The sequence below is a fragment of the Periplaneta americana genome, chromosome 8 (assembly GCF_040183065.1).
Source record: "Periplaneta americana isolate PAMFEO1 chromosome 8, P.americana_PAMFEO1_priV1, whole genome shotgun sequence".
In the NCBI taxonomy this organism is placed as follows: Eukaryota; Metazoa; Arthropoda; class Insecta; order Blattodea; family Blattidae; genus Periplaneta; species Periplaneta americana.
Genome location: NC_091124.1, coordinates 85530586 through 85554306, shown reverse-complemented (window position 1 = coordinate 85554306; position 23721 = coordinate 85530586). Strand labels below are relative to the sequence as shown.

At 33.5% G+C, this 23721-nt stretch overlaps 1 protein-coding gene and 1 long non-coding RNA gene across 2 annotated transcripts in view; one reads left to right on the top strand and one right to left on the bottom strand.

Moving 5' to 3' along the window:
• LOC138704841 (uncharacterized) overlaps positions 1 to 23721 on the bottom strand; it is a 191000-nt gene that overhangs the window by 152811 nt on the left and 14468 nt on the right. The window lies entirely within an intron of this gene.
• Positions 9687 to 23721, top strand: part of LOC138704843 (uncharacterized) — a 31776-nt gene continuing 17741 nt past the window's right edge. Inside the window, exon 1 of the long non-coding RNA XR_011333447.1 lies at positions 9687 to 10851. This is a non-coding gene — a long non-coding RNA (uncharacterized lncRNA). The remainder of the gene's footprint in view (positions 10852 to 23721) is intronic.

Genomic DNA, 23721 nt, shown 5'->3' with positions numbered 1-23721 from the left:
AATTACAAATTTGCTCATTTTTGCTTCCTTTTTGAGATAAAAATTGTTTTATATGAAACAATTCATAGCATGTTTTAAGAAACCATTGATTTAATTCCCAATATGCTCAGTCAATTTAAGAGTATATTATGATAACAAATTATTGAAATAATTTTAGTTTTGTTCTTTAAAAGTTCAGAAATTTGATCCGAACAAATGTAACATTTAAAATTCCTTTTCATAACGAAAAGTTACATTTGTTCGGATCAAATTTCTGCACATTTAAGTACAAAACTATTTTTTTAACCAGTTATTATCATAATACATGCTGTCTTAAATTGACTGAGCATGTTGACTTTCCCAAAACACGTCATGAAATGTTTCACGTAAAATAATTTTTATCTCAAAAGGAAGCAAAAACGAGCGAAATTGAAGAGTTGAGATTTATAAGAGTACTAACTCTCATTTTATTGAAATTGAGATGAGTATTTTCTTATGTAATCTTGTGTATAGAATATGATTCTCCCTCTTGTTTTTCATTTAGAACACTTTCTAAGACTTTACTTAGAGAGAATATCATGTATAGCCTATGTATAAAAAATTGAATAAGATGTAACATGTAGGCCTACAAACTTTCTTTTTCTTGCTGTGAAAAATGTAAAACAGTTAGTATCCATAATAATTCTCAACCCTTCAACTGCATTAAATATATTTGTTTGAAATATCTCAAAGAATAATCACCTGAAATTAATGATATTACTTACGGTTCACTCTTTATATAGCCTACATAGTGGAAGTAATGTAACTGTGCATATTTGAACAGCTTATTCCTCGGACAGAGTACAACAAAAATTCTACTGCTATATTAGTCTCAAATGAACACTTTTCTCACAAAAAATAATTTTACCCCATATGTTAACACTGCTTTACTCAATAAGTACTATCCGCGATTTTTATTTTTACTCTTGTCGTTGGGGTAACTGAGAAGGAATGATTTATTCCTTTACAGTTTTTCAGTAAAGTGGACTATTTTCTTGCAAATAAAAAGAAGAATTAAGACGTATCGTTATTTCCTGTCGTTAAGAAGTCTGACAACCCTACTGCAATGGGTAAGGGACGGAACTCTGTTAGTCAGACTGAGTGCGTGTATGTATTCATAGGTGAGTCGGCAATGCGCTATTGCTAAACTACTTTCAGTCTAATTTTCTAATTATTCATGCACTTAATTACAAAACACATAATAACTTGTTCTATTTATTTCAATGTATTCTACTGTCCCCTTCAATCTGCACAGTTATATCACTTTCTCCCTGTATATATGCTGCATATGTTGCAACTATGGTACCGGTATGTGTATTATTAAATTTTGCAAGTTTCTCTAAAAAATATGTCTCGTTGTAACCTATATTCGTTGAAATTATTTTTATAGCGCCTGAACGACAAGTTTTGTTTTAATGTACAGAGTGATCCTTTTCGGAAGACAAAATAAAAACGCTATAACAAGAGAACGGATACTATTTATTTTATAGCTATTTGTTCATGAATTTGAAAACGATTGGGGTTTTGACCACATTAGATCTCAACGTGCTCGCCATTGTGTACACAACACACTAATTCACATCGTGAGAATAATTCCTCTCATGTGTGATCTCACACCTCAAGATATTTTATTCAAAAGCTGAGATAAACTTTGCTTGGAGATCATCAATATTCCTAGGTTGCTGTTCATAAATATTTTTCTTGATTTCTTGGCCGAAATAAAATTCTTTAAAAAATTCTCTTTCAAGTGTTAGAAGCCTGTTTACATTTTGGTTAATTATCGGCATTGTCCCAGCTTGTTCTCTATGTAATAAAGTATTTTGAAAAAGTGTCTGATACATATTATAAAGTGTATAATGTATGTGTGTTTTTATCTATTATGCCTTTTATTCGATGAAGGATGTTCTTATTCCACAAGACAGAATTAAGTTTTTCAATTTTTCCCTTCTTTTTTCTTCGTTGATTCTTTTCGTTCCCTAATCATACAGTGTCATCTGTCATGGTTTCCAAAATTCAGAATTGTCTGTGGCAATTTCAATTTCGTTTGTATCTGGCAAAAGTAGTCATTATAAAGTAATCTTAATTATTCAGTTCTTTTTTAATTCATTTTCATACTCATTTTTTCTTTCACCATTTTCCTTGTTTATAAACAGCATCATCAATATACTGCACTATGATATATAGCATAATTACTTACTTACTTTTAAGGAACCCGGAGGTTCATTGCCGCCTTCACATAAGCCCGCCATTGGTGCCTTTCCTGAGCAAGATTAATCCAGTCTCTATCATCATATCCCACCTCCATCAAATCCATTTTAATATTATCTTCCCATCTACGTCTCGGCCTCCCCAAAAGTCTTTTTCCCTCCGGCCTCCCAACTAACACTCTATATGCATTTCTGGATTCCCCCATACATGCTACATGCCCTGCCCATCTCAAAAGTCTGGATTTAATGTTCCTAATTATGTCAGGTGAAGAATACAATGCGTGCAGTTCTGTGTTGTGTAACTACCACTTCAAAAATAAAATATTTGTGATTTATAAGTTGAGATCTTTCCTGCAATCCCTAGTAGTCATCCTGTATACGTTGTGCTATACTTGATATACAGAGTGATCCGTTTGGGAGGATATAAAATAAAATCGCTATAAAAATAAGATCAGGACTGAGACTATGACGTTAAAACACTAGATTTTTGTATCATTGTTTTACGAACAATAGAAGCCAGATTGTCACTTAGCAACGACTGAACAAGCAAAACGCCATTTACTGCAGGGCAATTAGCGAAATAAGTATTGTGGTTTGCAAAATTTGAAAATGCAACATCAGTTAAACGTCATTTTAACCAGGAGTATGATGTTCGGAGAGCTCCGAATTACAATTCGATAAGGTTATGGCACAGCACGTCTAAAGAAAGTGGATCTGTTAACACGCCATACGCTGGTGGCGTATGCATGTTCTCGAAACCGAAACTGCTATTAGCGCTGGTACGACAGCTAGTCCCAAGAAGATTTTTAGACGACTGTCCGCAGACATAGTTATGCATACACAACTTGTTATCGTTACCTGAGACTTTACCTCTACCGCATGCACCAGAAAAAAGTTCATGACATCAACTGGTGAGGAATTACATGGCGTACAAATTCTCAATACCTGACGCCATCCGAGTCCTTTGTTTAGGTTTTGTGAAGAATGATGTCTATGCACAGCGATCTAAGAATATTGATAGTCCCAAAGGAAAGATTTCCTCAGTTTCTGGAAAAATTATCCCTGAGATGTTACATTGCACAAAAGAGAAATAAGTCACACGATATGAATTGTGTTGTGTACGCAATGATGGCACAATGAGCTCTAATGTGGGCAAGACTTCCATTCTTCCACAGGTATATAATCGTCATCATAGTCGCCATAATATCATAACCAACTACTTACATAATTGTCACTATCACCATCATATTATAATTATATTGTAACCTAATATTAAAAATTGGTCTTAAATGGTACAACTTTACTAACAAGTCATATCAAAGTTAGAAACATGCAATTTTAACACTGGTGCCATATTTGACCAGTCCAAATACTACGAATATGTATAAGTAGGGATGCTATGAGGAAGGGGCAACCTTGTACATTACCCTCAAAAGTGCAAATGTCTAGGTAATGCAAAAGTTTAATTTACAAGACATAGTGCGACCTTGACTATTACGCGATTGTCATGTGAAAACCTTTCACAAGTGTTGTCGAAGCTCGGTGCTTGGAGAGGATCAAAGATCTGTTATGTACTGTGTTATGCTACAAGTTGTCCTCTGTGGTCTAGTGGTCATTACTATTGAGTCCGAAGTTCGCGCGCTCATAGTGAGCCAAGAGCAATGGATATTTACGGCACGACATGACTTATTTGAAGGAGCAAGAGGGTCCTTAACAGTAGGGTCAGAATTTATAGACATAAACAAAGTTTGAAATATACATAATAAAGCAAGAAATATGCGAAAACATGCAAAATTCAATTTTTGTAAGGTTTACTGTCTTTCACAAATCAAAATGTGTATGATATATCAAATAGGTATATAATATAACTAACATCTTTTCAAAGATCTCTGTTGTCATATTTTGTTCTAGGCTATTCGGTATCTCGTTAAACATATCTGCGTGTCAAGGGAAGAAGAGAGTGGACTGAGAAGCTTCCCTCCCTCGCTACGATTCTACTCGTAGCAAGCGAATTCACTTACCGCCACCATAAGGTTCTTACTATATCCTACGGCGCACGAAACATTTGGTTACGAGATAACGAATGACCTATATTTTTTTAATGCTAAAAACAATCGTTCAATATCACATGAGGTTACTGGACAAAATTTTAGTGCACAAGTTTGTGAGTTTGTAAGATCCAGGTTCAAGTAATCCACACTTTCTTGAAACAAAACCTTCCTTACTTCGAGCACTGTACTATAACCAGGGTTTTGATAGCACCACGTCTAGTTTTATCTTGACAGTCTCACCAATAGTCCCACATGCGTGGAAAATGTGTTCTGTTAGAAATTATACTACCGTACTAATTTTGCAGGAAGTAGGCCTGTCACAAATAAGTGAAACGAGGAGAGGTAAGTAAGGGGTGTTAGAGACATGTAGATAGGAATATTTGAGAATATTTCTCAGTAGTTCAATGTAAGAAAAGCAAAAAATTATTGTTTTGGTTTCTCCACAACTATCGTTCATATTTCAACACATCTAGTACAATCAAGCAAAACATATTGTGTGCTAACAACTAAACGATTCAAAATATTATTTTTTTTTTTTTGCAAAGTGTGCAACAAAATCCTGAAAATGCTACAATATACAGGCTGCTCCATGACTAATGACCCGCACTTTAGGAATCAGTTATGAGCACAAAATGTCATGAACATGGGTCCAATTTTTATCAACCGTTAAGGAATTACAGATGATTGAATTCTACAAAGTAGCTGTGATTTTGAGCAGAATTAAGAATTATTCACTAAAAATACACAGAAACATTAATTCAAAATACTGTATTAATCATAAAATAAACATACTTCAGTTTGGAAGCAGATCTTCAACTATACCTCCTCCCACTTCAATGCATTTGGCCGCACGTATGTGAATGACGCTCGTAGCATTGCGTACCTCGGCACTGCTGTCCCTGATGAGCGCAGCAGCGTGCGCAATACGGACAGATCTATCGTCTCCCCCTTCACGTTACAGCGCAACCTTCCGTTTAGTTTACGTTATAATATTTTGTAGCACGATGCAAACTCCAAAGCTTGATTCACAGTATAACATTTGGATTTTTACGAATAACTTTCAAACTAATGATAATGCGATCCATGTTCATATGAGATTTTATGCTCAAAATGGTCTTTAGAACTGATTCCTAAAGCGCGGGTCATTAGTCGTGAATTACCCTGTATGTACAATGGTCTCATATGTGCAGAAACACTTGATATATGCAAAAATATGCACGATTAACCTTGCATATTCGTCATCACAGACGTTAAAAACATGTATAAAATGTTTTTGTAGTCTTTCAATTGGCCAGTAAAAGTATGCATTTGCATACGAACCTTGGCCCTACTTATCAGACATGTGTGAAGTATCTTCACCGTAGCAAATTTATCGGCTCTGTCTCTCTCTTTACAAAGTTCATTGCTATGAGGAAAATGTCTCTGTAGACTAATGTCTCAATTGCAACTGCAAATATCTTCGCAGATTAGCATACTATAAAATCTAAATAGCTCTTTGACAAAATATAGAAATCAGAGATGCAATAGCCTTTCAAAAACTGCAGAATTAGAGACCAACAGTACTATAAATTATTTAGACTCATATTACCAATATACATAAAAATTGAAAGAAAATGGTCACCCCCACACATATCAAGTGCATAGGATGCAAGAAGATAGATAAGTCATGCTCTTACAATCTCGGCACTAGAAAAAAAAGTGCAGCTAGACCACGTCCCAGTCGCTTTTCTTCTGGTGGAAACAAATTCAGTACTAGTTCATAGAAGATTTAACTGCTTCAGAATCACCTTGAAAGTTGTAGTAAGAAGACAAATCTACAACTTCTTCCATACGCTAATTTTATCCGTTCCAGTTCGAAGTCAGTTGATCGACAGAACATGGTTAATTGATAATTCTTCTGACCTGACAGTGTACAAAGCTAAATTTCTAAGGTGGGGAAACGAGAAAATCTGAGTTCATTATCATAAATAAATATGAAATACCAGTGGACGATAATAAGCTCAATTTCAAAACGTAGAGAAATGGACGATAAATAATTCTGCCTAAAGACTTTTTAGTAATTCACACTATTCTTTTCCTCCTCTCTGTTTCTTCACTGCAAAAGTCTAACCTTCTTTTTCATGGTAGTTTGTATTGTAGCACTTCTTTTGTTATAGTCTACGCGCAACATTTCTCTTATCTATACAGATGGCAAAAAATATATTAAAACTTACTTTAATTATATTTACGAGTAACATTTACATTACTTAAGCCTATGTCATAGTAAATCTACTTTCCTTAACAGTTCTTACAATTGAATAACAATATTGAGAAACCCCATATATCCATTTTTTTTTTTTTACGAAATTGAGTTATATAATATGATCTCGTATTCTAAACATGTAGACTCATGATGTTATGAAGAGAAACCCCATATATTCCCATCAAGATTCATTTTAGCTAAAGTATTAAGAAAAAAATAATTTGAGCTCAAATCTAGGACCTGAGATGTTTTTTGTACCTCCAGAAAAGTTTAGTTTTCTAGACATGTGGGGTTTCTCAATATTCCGGTTCAATTAGACTAAGGAACAGACATTACTTCATGAAACTTCAGCTTCGTATTTATTTATTTATTTATTTATTTATTTATTTATTTATTTATTTATTTATTTATTTATTTATTTATTTATTTATTTATTTATTTATTTATGTATTTATTCATTCATTCATACATTCATTTATTTATTTACTTATGTTCATCTAATAGATCTACATGTGTAGTTACATTTATGGAAAATTTTATCCAAATTCTAGTCCACAAAACATTATACAGAGTGAACAGTAAGTATGGAATATTGCTAATAACTTCTTAAATGTTAATTTTACAAAAAAAAAAAAGTTTTATACAAAAACTAATGGAGATAATCTATACAATATTATACCCGTGTCCGAAAAAGTCAGTTATTCAGGCATACAAGGCATGACAGTAAACTTTATTTTTTAATTGGTCCCTACATTAAAATTTACATATTCCGAATGTCCATTAAATTTTCCGTATGTATGTGTAGAAATTTTAGCCACTCACTCGTTTCATGTCTTTTAACTCTTATTAAGTTTGTTTCGTGGACTTGAAACTTGAGACAAATAAGTAGGGTAAGGTTGCCTAACTCCGTGACATATTTAATAAAGTCTATATTTATGCCAACATTGTAATAAAATTTTCAAATAACACCTAAATGACGTTATTTGGACCTTTAACTGCAGTTTTTACAACATTCAATGTCAACTGTTTCGCAAGTTTGGTATATAATATGTGATTCTTCATTGTTATATAGTGGCTCCTAAATCCGTGACAGGGATCCATATTCCGTGATAGTGGTTTCCTAATTCCGTGAATGATATCCTAATTCCGTGATACTAAAATAATTCTCATTAATTGCTCATAAGACAAACGTGTATTTGGAAAAACACATTAAAGTCATGGTATATTGTTTTAATATGGATTAAGCAAGAAATTACAACATAGAAAAAGGGCCTAAGCGACAAATTTCATAGAAAATACTTGTGTAACTGCAGGAATACATATTACATATTAATTTATTATAAACAAAATAAACTGAAAGTTAAATTCAATACAAAATTAAATTAGAATAAATTGAATTATAGTACAATTATTTCTCATTATTTATATTTCTAACAGCAGTAATTAAGTTAAATATATGCCCTATTATTGTATTATAATAATTATAATTGATGTTTTCTATAACTTATTTCTATTATTATTTCGACGAGCTATTTTCTTTCATATACATTAATTTTCACAACTTAGCGTTGGAATCACTGGTCGAGTGAGCCAGGAAGGAGAAATATGAAAATAAATCCGAAAATGGGAAAGGTCCTGTAGCATTGTTATTGTCTCATAATGTTTAAATAACCATACACATTGATTCAGCTGATTTTAATCTACAGTAATACATCATTTTTATAAAGCTGTATTAATTCTTACCTCAAATATAAAATATTTCTTCAAGAGCGATCACAACAGAAAGTAAAACGTACTGGTCAACCAACCTACACTGAACAAAAGCTTCTACAGTCGACTGCTTCTATTCAAAAGGCGGGTAGTCAATAGAATTGAAAAGAAGACATCTCCGGGCATCTGTTAGGCATTATTTTATCACGGGATTAGTAGTATCACGGAATTAGGTACCTTTATCCTATGTAAAATCATGTTGAGTAGACCATAAAACTAAACAAAACACTATGACTAACCAAACTTTACTACAGATGCTCGATCACAGCCAAACAATGTCCCAGTCTATAACGAAAACAGTCTATTGTAGATGCGATGAAACAGATCAGTCATTTAACTGAGAGAAAGACAATAGAGTAGCTCATTACTTCATATATGTAATAATTTCTTGATTAGAAACAAACTTTTCATTTATTATATTATGCAGTACGACCGCAGGTACGACCGGTAATTTAGCAACAAAGGAATTTTTATACCATTTTAGGGCTTTAAACAATAATGTTCATTACGGCTAATATAACATATGAGAGCCGCCACGGTGGTCTAGTGGTTAGAGCGTTGAACTTATAATCCTGTGAACCAGTGTTCGATCCCCTGTGTATCCCCGATTTAAAAGTTGTGTTGGGCAAACCCGCGGTTCACTAACAGAGGGATTTTCTCCGGGAGCTCCAGTTCCCCTGTGGCATCTCAACAAATCTCCATCCTCATCTCATCTCATCTCATCGCCGGTGTAGCGTAGACCAGCCTCCTTTGACGTCCCCTGGACGATGACTCTGTCGGTAAATTGGTCTACACAACTGGCTTCATAGGGGTGAATGACGAACAGTCAAGTACCCGCCATTTAGGATAAGATAAAACGCTGTATATTACACGTGACTAAAAGTCTGTTATGTGTTTGTGAGAAATCATGACGCTCTCGCCACATGTTGGTGTCACAAATGTCTCGCTCACAAATAGGCTTAATGGTCAATTTAAGCTAAAGATAAATAACCATTACATGTTGTAAATCTACGACACCTATCTTTGAGCTTTTTTTACTTCAATTATGGAAAAACAATGTTAATTGTTATCATCCTTAAAAATCCATCGTTGTCGACCAGATTGAAATACAAGAATCTCGAATCTCGACAATCCAGAACGACGTTATAGATTGAACACACTAGTTCTTTTTTTTTTCTTCTTCTTCTTCTTTAAATTCAACTCAGTTTAACCTCGCGATAATCAAAGATTTCTGAAAAAGAAAAATAGCTAAATGCAATCCAGCCATGCATAAAAACGAAGCAGTGTTCCATAGCAGCTGTTTTGTTTTTTTTTTTTTTTCAAGTAAATATTCGAGGTCTCACACATATACTTTTTTCTCATGACAAAGCAGCAGCACAAGTTGATCACACACTAGACTTAAGTGCGTACGTGCCATTCTCCAGTCAAACACTCCCTTATTTGCGGACAGAAATTATATCTCTTCGCAATGTGATGTCACCTTCTACAAGAGTCCAATATAAAGTGGAACTGATACTTCCTCTGCTCTCTTCGTGATGCGGGTATGGAATGTAAGATAAATCTCGTCTTAAAGCAATAAGTGAGAGGAGCAAACCGGTATGTGTCGGTACGGGAGACTTTCTGTAATTTGTTAGTTAAAGGAAATAATATATTATGAGGATCAAACAACCCTCGCTAGTCGCGTAAAACAGATTCCATGATTATTTATCTTACTCGATTTAAAAATACGTATCAACAATGGTATTGTTTTTCCGATGTTAAAATTAGCAGTGTAAAGCATTGTGACGAAGTGAAAATATTTTGTGTGAGAACAATCTCGGAATTATGGTGAGCAAATTTACAGTTGCAGTGGTGACAACCATAGTGATAATTATATCAGTCTCTGTGTTAATCCACAAGGTTTTATCTTCTACTATTACATGTAAACCACAGACTGAAAGCGATAATAAAAATCCTTCGAGAGAAATAAGAGTAGATGAGCAAGGAACTATGTCATCAACGTTATTAACAATTAATTCTTCCACAACTCTTATTTCTTCGACAAATTCAACGCCTCCTGGAGTTATTCTCGTTATAAAATCAACTCCCGACCCTTCAAGACACCCAACGTCTACAATGAAAAACGTAGATGACTTTACAGTGAGTCCAACAGATCATTCTTCAAATATAGAATCCGTGTCAACTTCAACTTATCGGACTGCACATTTATCTTCAACGACAGACAGCAAAGACAAAAATATCTACAAACTAATCTCAACAGTGCAACCAAGTTCGTTAGTGAATACTACAAATGAAAATGAACAGAAACATAATCACGAAGTGAATTCATCAATAGACTCAGATCAGGGGAATGGAACAGAATTTTCATCTGATCCATTGATTGGAGAGACTGAAATAGTGACACTTCCAAACACAAACTATACATCAACCCTTCCACCTGTAACTACCTACGAAAACAGAAGTATAATTATTATACCGAAACGAAAGTGTCCAAACGACGAGAAAAGGGACGCTCTTGGGGTATGCAAGCCGATTTGGTAGGCGAGTTGGATGGCAATAAGAGGTACGATAACTAAGTTCTCTAGAGTCATAAATCACAATATCCAAAAAATGGTTTATTCTTTAATAATTCATGAACTTATAAAGAACAAACGAGTTTATTTGAGAACAGTAATTAATATATAGAATTATAATAGATGGCATATTTAAAATAATTACTGTAAATGGTAATTAGTGAAATGTAAGTTTAATTTCATTGCCAAAAAACAAGTTTTTGGATATTGTGAGGTATGGTTCTATAGGACTCAATTATTAATTTTCTTTCGACAACGATCACCACCATAAACACTAATTAAGATGTTAGAAGAATCTTTCATTTCTACTTAACTTGCCTTCTCAAATATGGGCGTCCAGCTTGTAAACTCTTGATTTATGCAAAAAAACTTATTTTGGCAGTATTTTATTGTTCACTATATACCGACTCTGTCGGTAAATTGGTCTACACAGCTGGCTTCATATGAGTGAATGACGAGCGGTCAAGTACCGTCATTAAACAAAAAGAAATTTCAATAATTTGCACTTTGTAATTTGTTTTCCTTTATTTTATGTGCAGGAAATCTTTGTAATTTATTTCACGTTTCGCAATATTTTATTTTATTCATATTTATAGAATATAATATTATCTACAAATTAATTGCCGTTTATCGTATTTTATGAATCTTACTTTCATTTCACACTCGTAAAATAGCAGTGATGTTATTCATCTATACTAATAATAAATCTGTAGCCGAAATTTTTCTGGTAATTTTCGATTTTCCAAAAATAATTGGTCCTAACATATATAATTAACCGCCCTGAAACCGAAAATCGCTTTTTTGAAATTTTTGTTTGTATGTCTGTCTGTCTGTCTGGATGTTTGTTACCTTTTCACGCGATAATGGCTGAATCGATTTATATCAAAATTGGAATATAAATTAAGTTCGTTGTAACTTAGAATTTAGGCTATATGGCATTCAAAATATTTATATTTAAAGGGAGGTTATAAGGGGGTTTGAATTAAATAAATCGAAATATCTCCCTTATTATTAATTTTCATGAAAAATATTACATAAGAAAAGTTTCTTTAAAAATAATTTCCGATAAGTTTTATTCCACGCAAAATTTTGATAGAACTGATATTTAATGAGATAAATGAGTTTCAAAATTACAATAACAACGCCATCTAAGGCGGTGTAATGAAATAAAAGACAAATGACTTCGTCTATAAGGGGTCTTGGACAACAACAATCGAAAGCTATGAAACATACGGTAGCCTATAGAGAATGTTTCTGTGTTTGTATGAAGTAATATCGGAAGCTAAATTAACCGATTTGTGTAATTAATTATTAATTCACCATTGGAAAGTGTAGTTTCTCTAGATGGACATAATGCTATAATGTTATTACAGTAACTTCTGACTGAATCGAGGACAGGTAAGATTAAAATAGCTTCTTATGCACAGAAAACTTGATAGGCATTCGTTTCCTGTATTTCCTAAAATAATTTTTATGACCAAATGAGTGGTCTCTGGATCAAAATGATCGCATTTTAATTTTTTAATACAATTTAAATTAAGTAACATAATAAACGATTTATCCTTTTATCAAACACAAATGTTCCTTGGATAAAATGTCCTATTTTAATTATGTAATTACTTTATATTTATTTCTAACGGGTGCAGCAGAGCGCACGGGTACGGCTAGTGATTATATAAAACTTCATCTGAATTTATTAATATTCTCATTTGCACTATTATTTATGATGGCATAACATGTATTGAAATTATTTGTATAATTTTATACAGTGTGTTTCATAAGTTCTTCATATTGTCTTTTATATTTTAAAGGACTATTTTTTTTTCGAAAAAAAAAAAAGCTCGGACACGTTAAATCTTATATTTTGAAGGAAACTTTTTCACAGAAACAAACCATTTTTAATATCACTGTTGTCCGATTTGTGGCATTATGACAAGCATTTTTAAATGACAGACTATGTTTTCTTTATACCAACTGAAAGAGAATCTTCATAAATGTATGTTAACCGAAGATATTATAACCAAATCTAGTCATGTTTCCTTAGTACTGAAAAGTTTCCTTCAAAATATAAGATTTGACGTGTTAGAGCGATTTTCAAAAAAAAAAAATATGTTTAAATGTAAAAGACAATATGCGGAACTTTTGAAACACACTGTATAATATTTATTTATTAAATATAATGTTACATTCTAAATATTTAAAACCGTTTATTTCTCTAAAACGTAGTTTTATATTATTACGTTACTTCTGATTGGAGTTTTAATGTAAGGATAATATTTTTATTCTATAATTTAATATGTTACTAGTCAGCGATATATGCAATAGAGGGGTAAATAAACTAGCCACCCTAACCCATTATCTCCTTGCTCAGTTTCCTCATGTGTGATGCTTTATTGATGTCACTTATGATGTTGAAACCTATCTTCTGACAGTAGATTAAACAAAAACATTTAAAAAATGCACTGTTTATCCTACTTCATAAACGGCTAACTGCAAGAAGATTAAACTTTTTTTTACATAACCGGTAGGTAATATTCTGCAAGCTTCCATTGTCTCGCAAATGTAGATTGAATCATTAATTATAAATAATTCTAATTTAAAGACCCGGAACTTTAGTTTCGATGTCTAGGATGATAATGAAGAAAGCCGTTGGAGAGGGGGCTTTAAGGTACCGTCTCTTCTGTGAAAATGATTTAAAACTCTTCTCTTTTTTCGTTTGATTGTTTAAATCCAGATAAATGTGCGTGATTTGTTATTCTATAATTTCAACGTTTTATCTGATATTTTTATTTTAATAAAGAAACCTTTTCATTTTAATAAGAAAACCTTTTCATGAGTAAATTCCATATGTTGTCAGTAATGATAAATGAAATCGGAAGAATAAGGCAGATGCTGTTCATGAAAAACTGACAAATGTACACAAAATTAAAATGTGTCATTTTCTGTACGGAAACTATCCTAAATATTAATTAATAATATAAGTACACGTTGCCAGAGACTAGTTACAGTTACGCATAAATAAATAAATAAATAAATAAATAAATAAATAAATAAATAAATAAATAAATAAATAAATGAGGCTAAAGATGAAAATATTTGATTTCAGTTTTTTTTTAAGAACTGGAATTGCAATGTGACAAATACTATACTAATGTTAATACAGTATTTAAGGTTTAATGTATATAAATTCTCCTTCATCAGTGTTAAATGTTATGTTCTTTTCTTTCTATTACGTGCCATTTCTCGAAGCTTGCTTTCTGAATCTTCTAGACCACTATTCAAAACAAGCGATCTTGTTTATTTTGAAATGCCTTAGTGTCATAATAAATATCCCAGCGCTAATAGCGAGCGTTACTTACGTACTTCACATGCGTAGTAAGCTACTACAATTAAAAATTATTATTTTTAGTAATACATCATTATTAATAGACAAAATAACGTAAATATTTATAGTGAGATTACGAAGTCCTTTAGATAAAATATATTCCATTCTCATGCATGTGTATGAATAACAAAGGGGACAGGACGACACCTTACTAGAGGAAGTTGCTCTTCCTTATTTCATTTCCTTCCTGTAGCATCCACTGCATATGTTGACAGTTGTCTTTCAGATGTCTTCCCAGTTGTTAACTCTCTTTAACTCAGTTAAGATGCCTTCTAACCGTTCTCAAAAGTTCAGTATACTGGCCTTTATGTTTCTCCTCGACATAATTCTGCCCATAAACTCAAGTAGATATCAGACCACAGATCAGAAATTGAAAAGAAATGTTGAATCAGATTTATTAAAGAATGGTCAAGATTTTTTGACTAAATTAATCTCTCCTGCTACTGCGAAAGAAATTCTAAATGAAAATGATAATAGTGATCACTCTAAGAATTATATAGAAGTTAAATATTACATTGGTAAAGAATCTTTTAAATCGCCGGTTCTGAACAAGAAAAGTGCGAAATTCGAACTCGATATCGGACAAGACAGTAGTGATACTTCGGCTACCACAACGTTTCGGCCAGTGCTCAACATCGGTCCCAATAAAATTATCGATGTTCCGAAACGCAAATGCCCAGATGGCCAAAGACTGGATGGTACGGGGGTCTGCAAGAAGCTTTGGATTAAATGATCCCATCTACAGGTAAATTTCACGTACTAACAGACAATAGAATTTGTGTAAATTTCTCATTTCATTTGTTATTGGATTCGGTTTCGAATTTTAATAGGAAACTAATTAAATAACACATTGTTTCCTAAATAAGGGTATTATAAATTTCATTATGTATGTACATGTATGTATGTATGTATGTATGTATGTATGTATGTATGTATGTATGTATGTATTTATGTATGTATGTATGTATGTATGTATGTATGTATGTATGGATGGATGGATGGATGGATGGATGGATGGATGTATGCATGCATGCATGCATGCATGCATGAACATCAGATCCAAAATAGCGACCTTAGTAGCTCAGTTGGCAGAGTTTTAGCTTATGACAGTCGCAAACCTGACTTCACACATATGCTATTGTATTTATTTTTAGTTGTTATTTTACGACACTGTATCAATTACGAAATTAATCAACGTCGATGAAATTGGTGATAGCGAAATGGTATTTTTCGAAATGAGCCGAGGATTCGCTATATGATTATATGATATTTGTCTTAAAATTGGAGAAAACTACAGGAAACTCAATCTGGTAATTAGTTACAAGCGGGAATTGAACCAAGCCCGAGTTTATGATGGTTTTTGTTGGGGTCCTCCCTTTTTTCCCTCGTCATTCCATCGATATTCTCCATGATTCTCCTTTCATCATCATCTGCTTCTCTAAGAGTAAGGTTTCAATTATGTATGCGTGACGCCGAATCGATTGTCCGCCATGGTGTGGTATGTATTCTTCGCGGTTTGTTCAGACATTCGTAGATGGCAGTGGTGGTGAATTCTAGGCGATTCTTAGATCTGAATATGAGGTACCTGAGTCCTGTGTCCTTGCCTACAAGATGTTAGGTCTGTCAGCAGTATGGTGTAAGAATTTGATAGCTGAAGAGGAATGCGTAGTGTGGCGGATGATGGAGCCAGTTTATCCGGGCAACATAGTCGGTAAGCAACTCAGGAGTCCATCACGGGTGCATGAAAATGCTGTTTAGACTGAAGTGTTTAAGGATGCTCCATGTCCCGTCGGATAAGCATTTCTACAGCTTTATATTGGATCCAATAACAAGCACGGAATACAACGATCATTTCATTATGTTCAGGCATCGTTTTCTTTCACTGTTTCTACAAATTGTCCCGTTATTGTGTACTTTGAACATATGCGTCGTGTTAGACATTTGAAAACAAACAAAAAATACATACGAACTAATTGTCTATACGGCTAAGTTACAGAGATATGACAGAGAGAAGGTATGAATGAAAGATGTTCCTAACCACGTAAATGTTTATTGCCTAAGTTTGTTGTTTTATCGTATATGTCCAAAAGTCCACCATTACAGTTAAAATCAGCACGGCAACTCATGATTTTGAATTTATTCGTTCGCCGCGTGCTTCTCTGTACAAGACTGCATATACCTGTACGACTACTCAGCGTTCAGGCACGGATGTAGGAAGTGTTATCACAGTTCAGTATATAGTCACGAAGCTTGAGTTGTGAGGGTGCTAGGAACAATAGACCGTGCCGGTGCTATTTCGCATTGTCTGTAATGAGGCGATAGTAGCGATCCTAGCGGTTAGCAACTATCTATGGATGCATATTTACTACGTATTGAGCTTCGTGACTGTATATACTAGACTAGGAAAAATCACAATCATACAAATGAGAAAATTTTTGTTATAAGTGCTTGAGATATGTCATGCACAATAATAATCATCAGCAGTAAATAAATTGTAATAATTTATTACAACAGCTTCTACAAAAAACAAAGGAGTAAGACACAGATATTATTAAATTTGAAATTTGAAATAAGTAATTGTGATATAATAATTATGATTTTATGAGTATTTATAAATTAACAGTACTTAACGTTAATTAATATAGTATCTATTTCTTCTAAGGAGAGCAATGTGTACTATACTTTAATTATATTGCCTCACGAAGCACTGGAAGAAAGAAACATACGGAGTATAATGCTACGTAAATACAGATAAAAACTGAAAAAAAAAAAACAAAAAGTAATTATTTTCTAAGCTTTCATTTCATTGCTCATCTACTACAATTGCAACGTGTATACTGTTAAAACACATTTTCTTACATTACAAGAGTTCATTTTTCTCATTTGAAGGAGACGTTTGGCGTTTTTTAGATATAACATTCTCTATAGCATATAATATTACGTTAGCAGATGCAATCCTTGCAAACTTAACATAAATTATTGTCTATCAGTCGATTCCATAGATTAGGTTTGTTAAGGTCGATAAAAGAAGAACTATTGACACCTATTCGTATGGTCGAACGTTTATATTATTTCTGAAAAAGTTTTTATTTTATTATCTAAAATAAAAGTAAAAATCGAAGTAACTGATGAAATTGTGATGACTTCAATGCTCTGTACTCTTTAACATGAGGTCGAGCGACGCACTGTATTAAATTTGTACTCCCCTATCATGCCTGATGTAAGACTGCAGGTAAGAGAGGGGTAGCAGGAGAGGTAAGGTTTGAACGCGTATTGTTGGTGGAACGAAATTGAAGAACAGCACGTAGTACAATGGGATGACATGGCTGCTTTAGATGACCGAATAACCAAAAATCACGAGGTGTGAGATCGGGTGATCTTTCAGACCACTGAACAGGTCCATTTCTCTCAATCCATCGTCCTGTAAATTTCATGTCCAAATGTTTGGGACAATGTGCAGCGTACATAGGGGCAACAGCACAAGAATTCAATCGTGTCTCCCTAAAATAAGACTAATGTCAGTACTTTCCCCATTAGCTGGTCATCTTCCATTATGAGGAATTCTGTAACTAAGCCGTTTAGATGAATAGTTCCGTTCCAGGTCATTATGTCCGAAGCAAAATGTCCAAAACAAAAATGTCCAAAGTGTAAAATGTCCAATACAAAAATGTCCAAAGTGCAAAATGTCCAAAGTACAAAATGTCCAATACAAAAATGTCCAAAACAAAAATTTCCAAAGTGCAAAATGTCCAATACGAAAATGTCCAAAGTGCAAAATGTCCAATAAAAATGTCCAAAACAATAATGTCCAAAGTGCAAAATGTCCAATGTGTAAAATGTCCAAAGTGCAAAATGTCCAATGTGTAAAATATCCAAAGTACAAAATGTCCAATACAAAAATGTCCAAAACAAAAATTTCCAAAGTGCAAAATGTCCAATACGAAAATGTCCAAAGTGCAAAATGTCCAATAAAAATGTCCAAAACAATAATGTCCAAAGTGCAAAATGTCCAATGTGTAAAATGTCCAAAGTGCAAAATGTCCAATGTGTAAAATATCCAAAGTGCAAAATGTCCAATACAAAAATGTCCAAAGCAATAGTGTTCATCACAAAACTCTCCGAAGAAAATTATGTTATTCTTTAAGCAAAATGTCCAATGTGTAAAATGTCCAAAGCAATGATGACCAATACAAAAATGTCCAAAGTGTAAAATGTCCAAAGTGCAAAATGTCCAATATAAAATGTCCAAAACAATAATGTTCAAAGTTTAAAACGTCCAAAGTGCAAAATGTCCAAAGTTAAAATGCCCAATGTGTAAAATGTCCAATACAAAAAAATGTCCAAAGCAATAGTGTTCACCACAAAACTCTCCGAAGAAAAATATGTTATTCTTTAAGCAAAATGCCCAATGTGTAAAATGTCAAAAGCAATAATGTCCAATACAAAAATGTCCAAAGTGTAAAATGTCCAATACAAAAATGTCCAAAGTGCAAAATGTCCAAAGCAATAGTGTTGACCACAAAACTCTCCAAAGAAAAATATATTATTCTTTAAGCAAAATGTCCAATGTGTAAAATGTCAAAAGCAATAATGTTCAATACAAAAATGTTCAAAGTGGAAAATGTCCAATGTGTAAAATGTCCAAAGTTTAAAATGTCCAAAGTGCAAAATGTCCAATGTGTAAAATGTCCAATGTGTAAAATGTCCAAAGCAATAATGTCCAAAGTTTAAAATGTCCAAAGTATAAAATGTCCAAACCAATAATGTCCAAAGCAGTAGTGTCCAACACAAAACTCTCTGAAGAAAAATGTATTATTCTTTAAGCGAAATATCTAATGTGTAAAATGTTCAAAACAATAATGTCCAATTCAAAAATGTCCGAAGTGCAAAATGTCCAATGTGTAAAATGTCCAATACAAAAATGTCCAAAGTGCAAACTGTCCAAAGCAATAGTGTTCATGGTGTTAATCACAAAACTCTCCGAAGTAAAATATATTATTCTTTAAGCAAAATGTCCAATGAGTAAAATGTCCAAAGCAATAATGTCCAGTACAAAAACGTCCAAAGTTTAAAATGTCCAATGTGTAAAATGCTGCGAGGGGTTTCTGTTCTAGCTGGATCTACAGTATTCCTTTCATGCAAATGTGCCTCAGTCCCATCGTATAAAATAGTTATTAGCTCAAAATTATCAATTGTGCAGCTCGCATTCCATTCATTCCCTTGTATACTACGCCAGTAAATGTTGTTGTTATAATGAGAATACTTGTGATATAAATATCTACTGTAATGATTGAACTTTTTGAAACAATTATTTGAACCAACACTGCTAACCATACTGTGTTAAGAGTCAAGAGTCAACAAATACTGTTAAAAATTTAAAATATGTAACTGCAACTGTTTTCCGAGAATTAAAAATTAATTTGTTCCGCTGTTGAAGAATTGCCTCAGAAATTTCATTCACAGCTGGTGTTAAATTTTTGTTGGTGGTATTTAGGTAGTAGACCGTAAATTTTCGTTTCGAACATTTTTTGCTCTGGAAATAGTTTTATTATATTTGGACATTTTTGTTTTGTACTTATTATTATGACCCCATTTAATGATAGGCTACTTAATCACTCGTGAATGGCTCACCCGAGTATGAAACATGAGTTACTTCTCAAGTTTGTTTATTTGGACCACTTTCGTTTGGACGTTTTTGATTTGGACAGTTTACACTTTGGACGTTTATCCTTTGGAAAATTATCAGTTTAGACATTTTTGGTTTGGATATATTTGTATTGGACCTTTTTGTGTTTGGACATTATACCCTTTGGACATTTTTGCTTCGAACATTTTCAATTGGACATTTTTGGTTTGGACATATTTGTGTTTGGACATTTTTCAGTTTGGACATATTTGTACTGGACATTTTTGCTTCGGACATTTTCATTTGGACATATTAATTTTGGACATTTTTGTGTTTGGACATTTTAGCTTCGGACATTTTTGTGTTTGGACATTTTTGGTTTGGACATATTTATATTGGACATTTTTGTTTTCGAACATTTTACACTTTGGACATTTTTGCTTCGGACATTTTTATTTGGTCATTATGACTGTGGCTCGAATAGTTCATAATTTATGACATTTTTGTTTGTTTACAGCTGTTGTGTAACACGAGGCATGTTTAAGATATAGGCCTACATTAACGGAACGCTCTGTATACAGGCAAACGAAAATACTACCCGTACTTTTGGTGGTTTATATTTAAGCAAGTCTTATTGTTATTTATTACAACACATCCAACACAACTAATCAGTATTGCGGTTTCTCTTTGGTCAGTAAACGGAAGTAGAAAAAATGGAAGTGTTGAGATGGTGAATAGTTAATTTAATTAATATAATTTCTGACTTACTGGTCCACACGTTATATGAGTTGTTTACCTGTTGGAGTGATGATAAGGCAGCGATTAAAGCTCAGTGAAAATCTGTGGACTAGTGCGATTGCTTTTGCTTTGATAGTGGGAAGTGTTTTGAATTATAGCGAGGGAACACCACTAGCGTTGACTTACAGACATAGGGAGGTCACGATTCCAGAAGACATGCTAGTGAAATCATTACGGAATGAGTGGTGAATATTGTTTCTGGCAGTGGCGGCTCTTGACCAGGTTGTAGCTTTGTTCAGTCACAATTATTTTAAAATCTAGTGGCATGAATTCTAATTCGATTCCGTCTTTCTGAATGTCCATTCTTTGACAGTGTCCCAATAATGTATATGCGGGATGACATTCCTAACAGTCATTCGTGTGTAATTCTTTGCTTACAAGCAAACATTCTCATGGGGACAGATAAAATAGTTAATTTCTTTTCTTCCACCATGTTAATAATGTCAAAACAAGTGCTTATACAAGTTTTGGCCTCTTGAGCGCAATTACGAGGGACCTTCAGAAAGTAAGTTCCCTGGAGCCGTTTAGAGAAAGAAAACACGAATTCATGGAAAGATTTATTGGAACAGATAGGCCTACAGCAATTGTTGAGCTATTTTTCAACATATTCCCCGTCCATATTAAGAGATTTCTCATACCGTGGAATCAACAGAGAGGAACAGACGGTTGTCACACACTGGTTTCGGTCTGAGGCGGCAGACTTCGACGACACAGGGATACAAAAGTTGATCCCACGGTTTGGTAAATGTCTCATTTCCGGTGGAGAACATGTTGAAAAATAGTTCAACATTATCTGTATCTGTTCCAATAAATCTTTCCATGAAATTATGTTTTCTCTTTGTAAACGGCCCCCGGGAAACTTTTTTTCTGGGGAGCCCTTGTAATTGTGCTCGAGTGGCCAAAATTTGTATAAACACTGTCTTGTTTTGACATTATTAGCATGGTGGAAGAAAAGAAATTAACTTTTTTATCTGTTCCCATGAGAATGTTTGCTTGTTAGTCGATTGTTTATATAGTGCAACCGTCGTTCTTGATATTTTCCGTGTATTTTTGTTGCGCGCGCTGCAGAAGGTAGCCACCGTCGTTAAATATACAGAGAAAATTATACATTGCAACTTCGTTTAACGTGACATGTACTTTAAGCATTTATTTATAATGTACCGCATTAGTTGGATTACGGTTGTGTTGAGAATTTTGTTTTAGAATATAGTAGAGACGAATTCGATTTACTGATTTGCTTGTGTGTCATTCATTCCGTTTCTTTGATTATATTTTACATTTAACTACTTAGATATATTTTAATGTACACTGCTTCGTCGATATAGGAGAAAGTTAATGTTCACTTAGGCCTACATAGAATATAACACGCGGAGCAAGTTCCCTGCAATCGGCAAGCATAATGATTTTAGGTAGTCAAGACCAGACTATGGAGTCTGGTATTGGAGAAGCATGAAAGCCGAGGAATATTATGGACAGGAAAACATCGATCATACCGGAATGAGTATTTAAGAGTTGTTAATTCATTATAAAAAGTGAATCTGATACAACGTTAATACAAATTAATTTTATTTTGTAGAATATATCTATCTGTAAAATGCAATAATAAATAAATATAAATAAATAAGTACATAAATAAATAAATTAAATTAATTACTTAATATGTAGGTAATTAAGTAGTAAATAAATAAATATCACCTTGACTCTCCAGCAATATCCTTAATATTTGCGCCGTTTTCTTGGCTTTGAATAATATTTACTTTGTCAAAAATACTGAGACGTGAAATTTTTGTGAGATGATACCTTACGGTTATGCGGGGGCTTTCTTTAAACTCAAACGCATTTTACTAAATCGGCGGAGCAGTGTATCGCCTAAAAAGTGTTCCGCGTCGTAGCGTCGTGGTCTAAAAGCGTCATGCCTGGACTCGCGCTACTGGATAAACACTGATCCAAGTCCTTATGGGGAAGGAATTTCTTCATGAAACTTCGACCATAGTTTGAAACTAGTGTCCACCCCAGTATCGTGATGAATCTGGGAAACTACAGTTAGTAGCGAAATCTGGTTTCGAAAACCAGCCGTAACGACTGGAAGAATCACACGATACCTCCTTTCTGATCGATGGTTCGTTCACCTCTACTGAGACATGTGGACGTGAGGTCAGCAGCCGGTTTATCGGCATTGGCCCTTCATGGGTTGTTCCCTCTACGGATTGACTGATCACGTAAAAAGTAAAAGGTAAAATCACCCCCAGTACACACCATGGCCCACAGGGTAGCAGGAGGTTAAGGCTCCCCTTTGTACAGACAATCGGCATTACTAGCAGTATGATATCACTTCATTATCAAAATTTTATTTTGTTCTGTTTTTATATTCTATGGGGAAGAATTAGGGTTGTCACTTTTTCAAACTAAAAAAAAAAAAAAAAAAAGTATAATCTTATTTTAGTGACACATGCGTTTTTTGTTTATATTAACATTGTTATATTAGGATAATATGCATGCAACCATTGTACATACTCACATTTGTGTCAATTACAATTTACTCTTTCAGAACACTTTTGTATTTTAAACTGATTTAGCTTCACTCAGCAATTTACTGTCATTCTTTAATATGTTAAAAAAAAACGTTTTGCTGGACATATAAAAATTTACAACAATTTGAATCTCTTAATTTATCAGTTCTGGTAAGCACCTATTCTTAACATCAGTTGCTTTTCATCATCGAAAATACTAGTTTCCCAAAGGCATTCGAGCCTGGTTTACTCATTGTCAGTGTAAAACAGTTGAAAAATATTTGGAACTTTTTACCCACTTAGACACATCATCACCTTTAGCTATACAGTCAGTAAAATAATATTTCACTTTACAACATTCTTCATACAGCTGGTCCATATTGACTTGGTCTTCTATGTTGAGAATTTTAGCCGCAAGTTCGAAGTCACTATTTTATCATCCCATTAAAAGAAAGAACTTCGAATTTATATTTATTACAAGCTGAAAAATCATCCTGGACTTGGAGATACTTCAGAAAAGTGTCACAGAAACCATCAATTA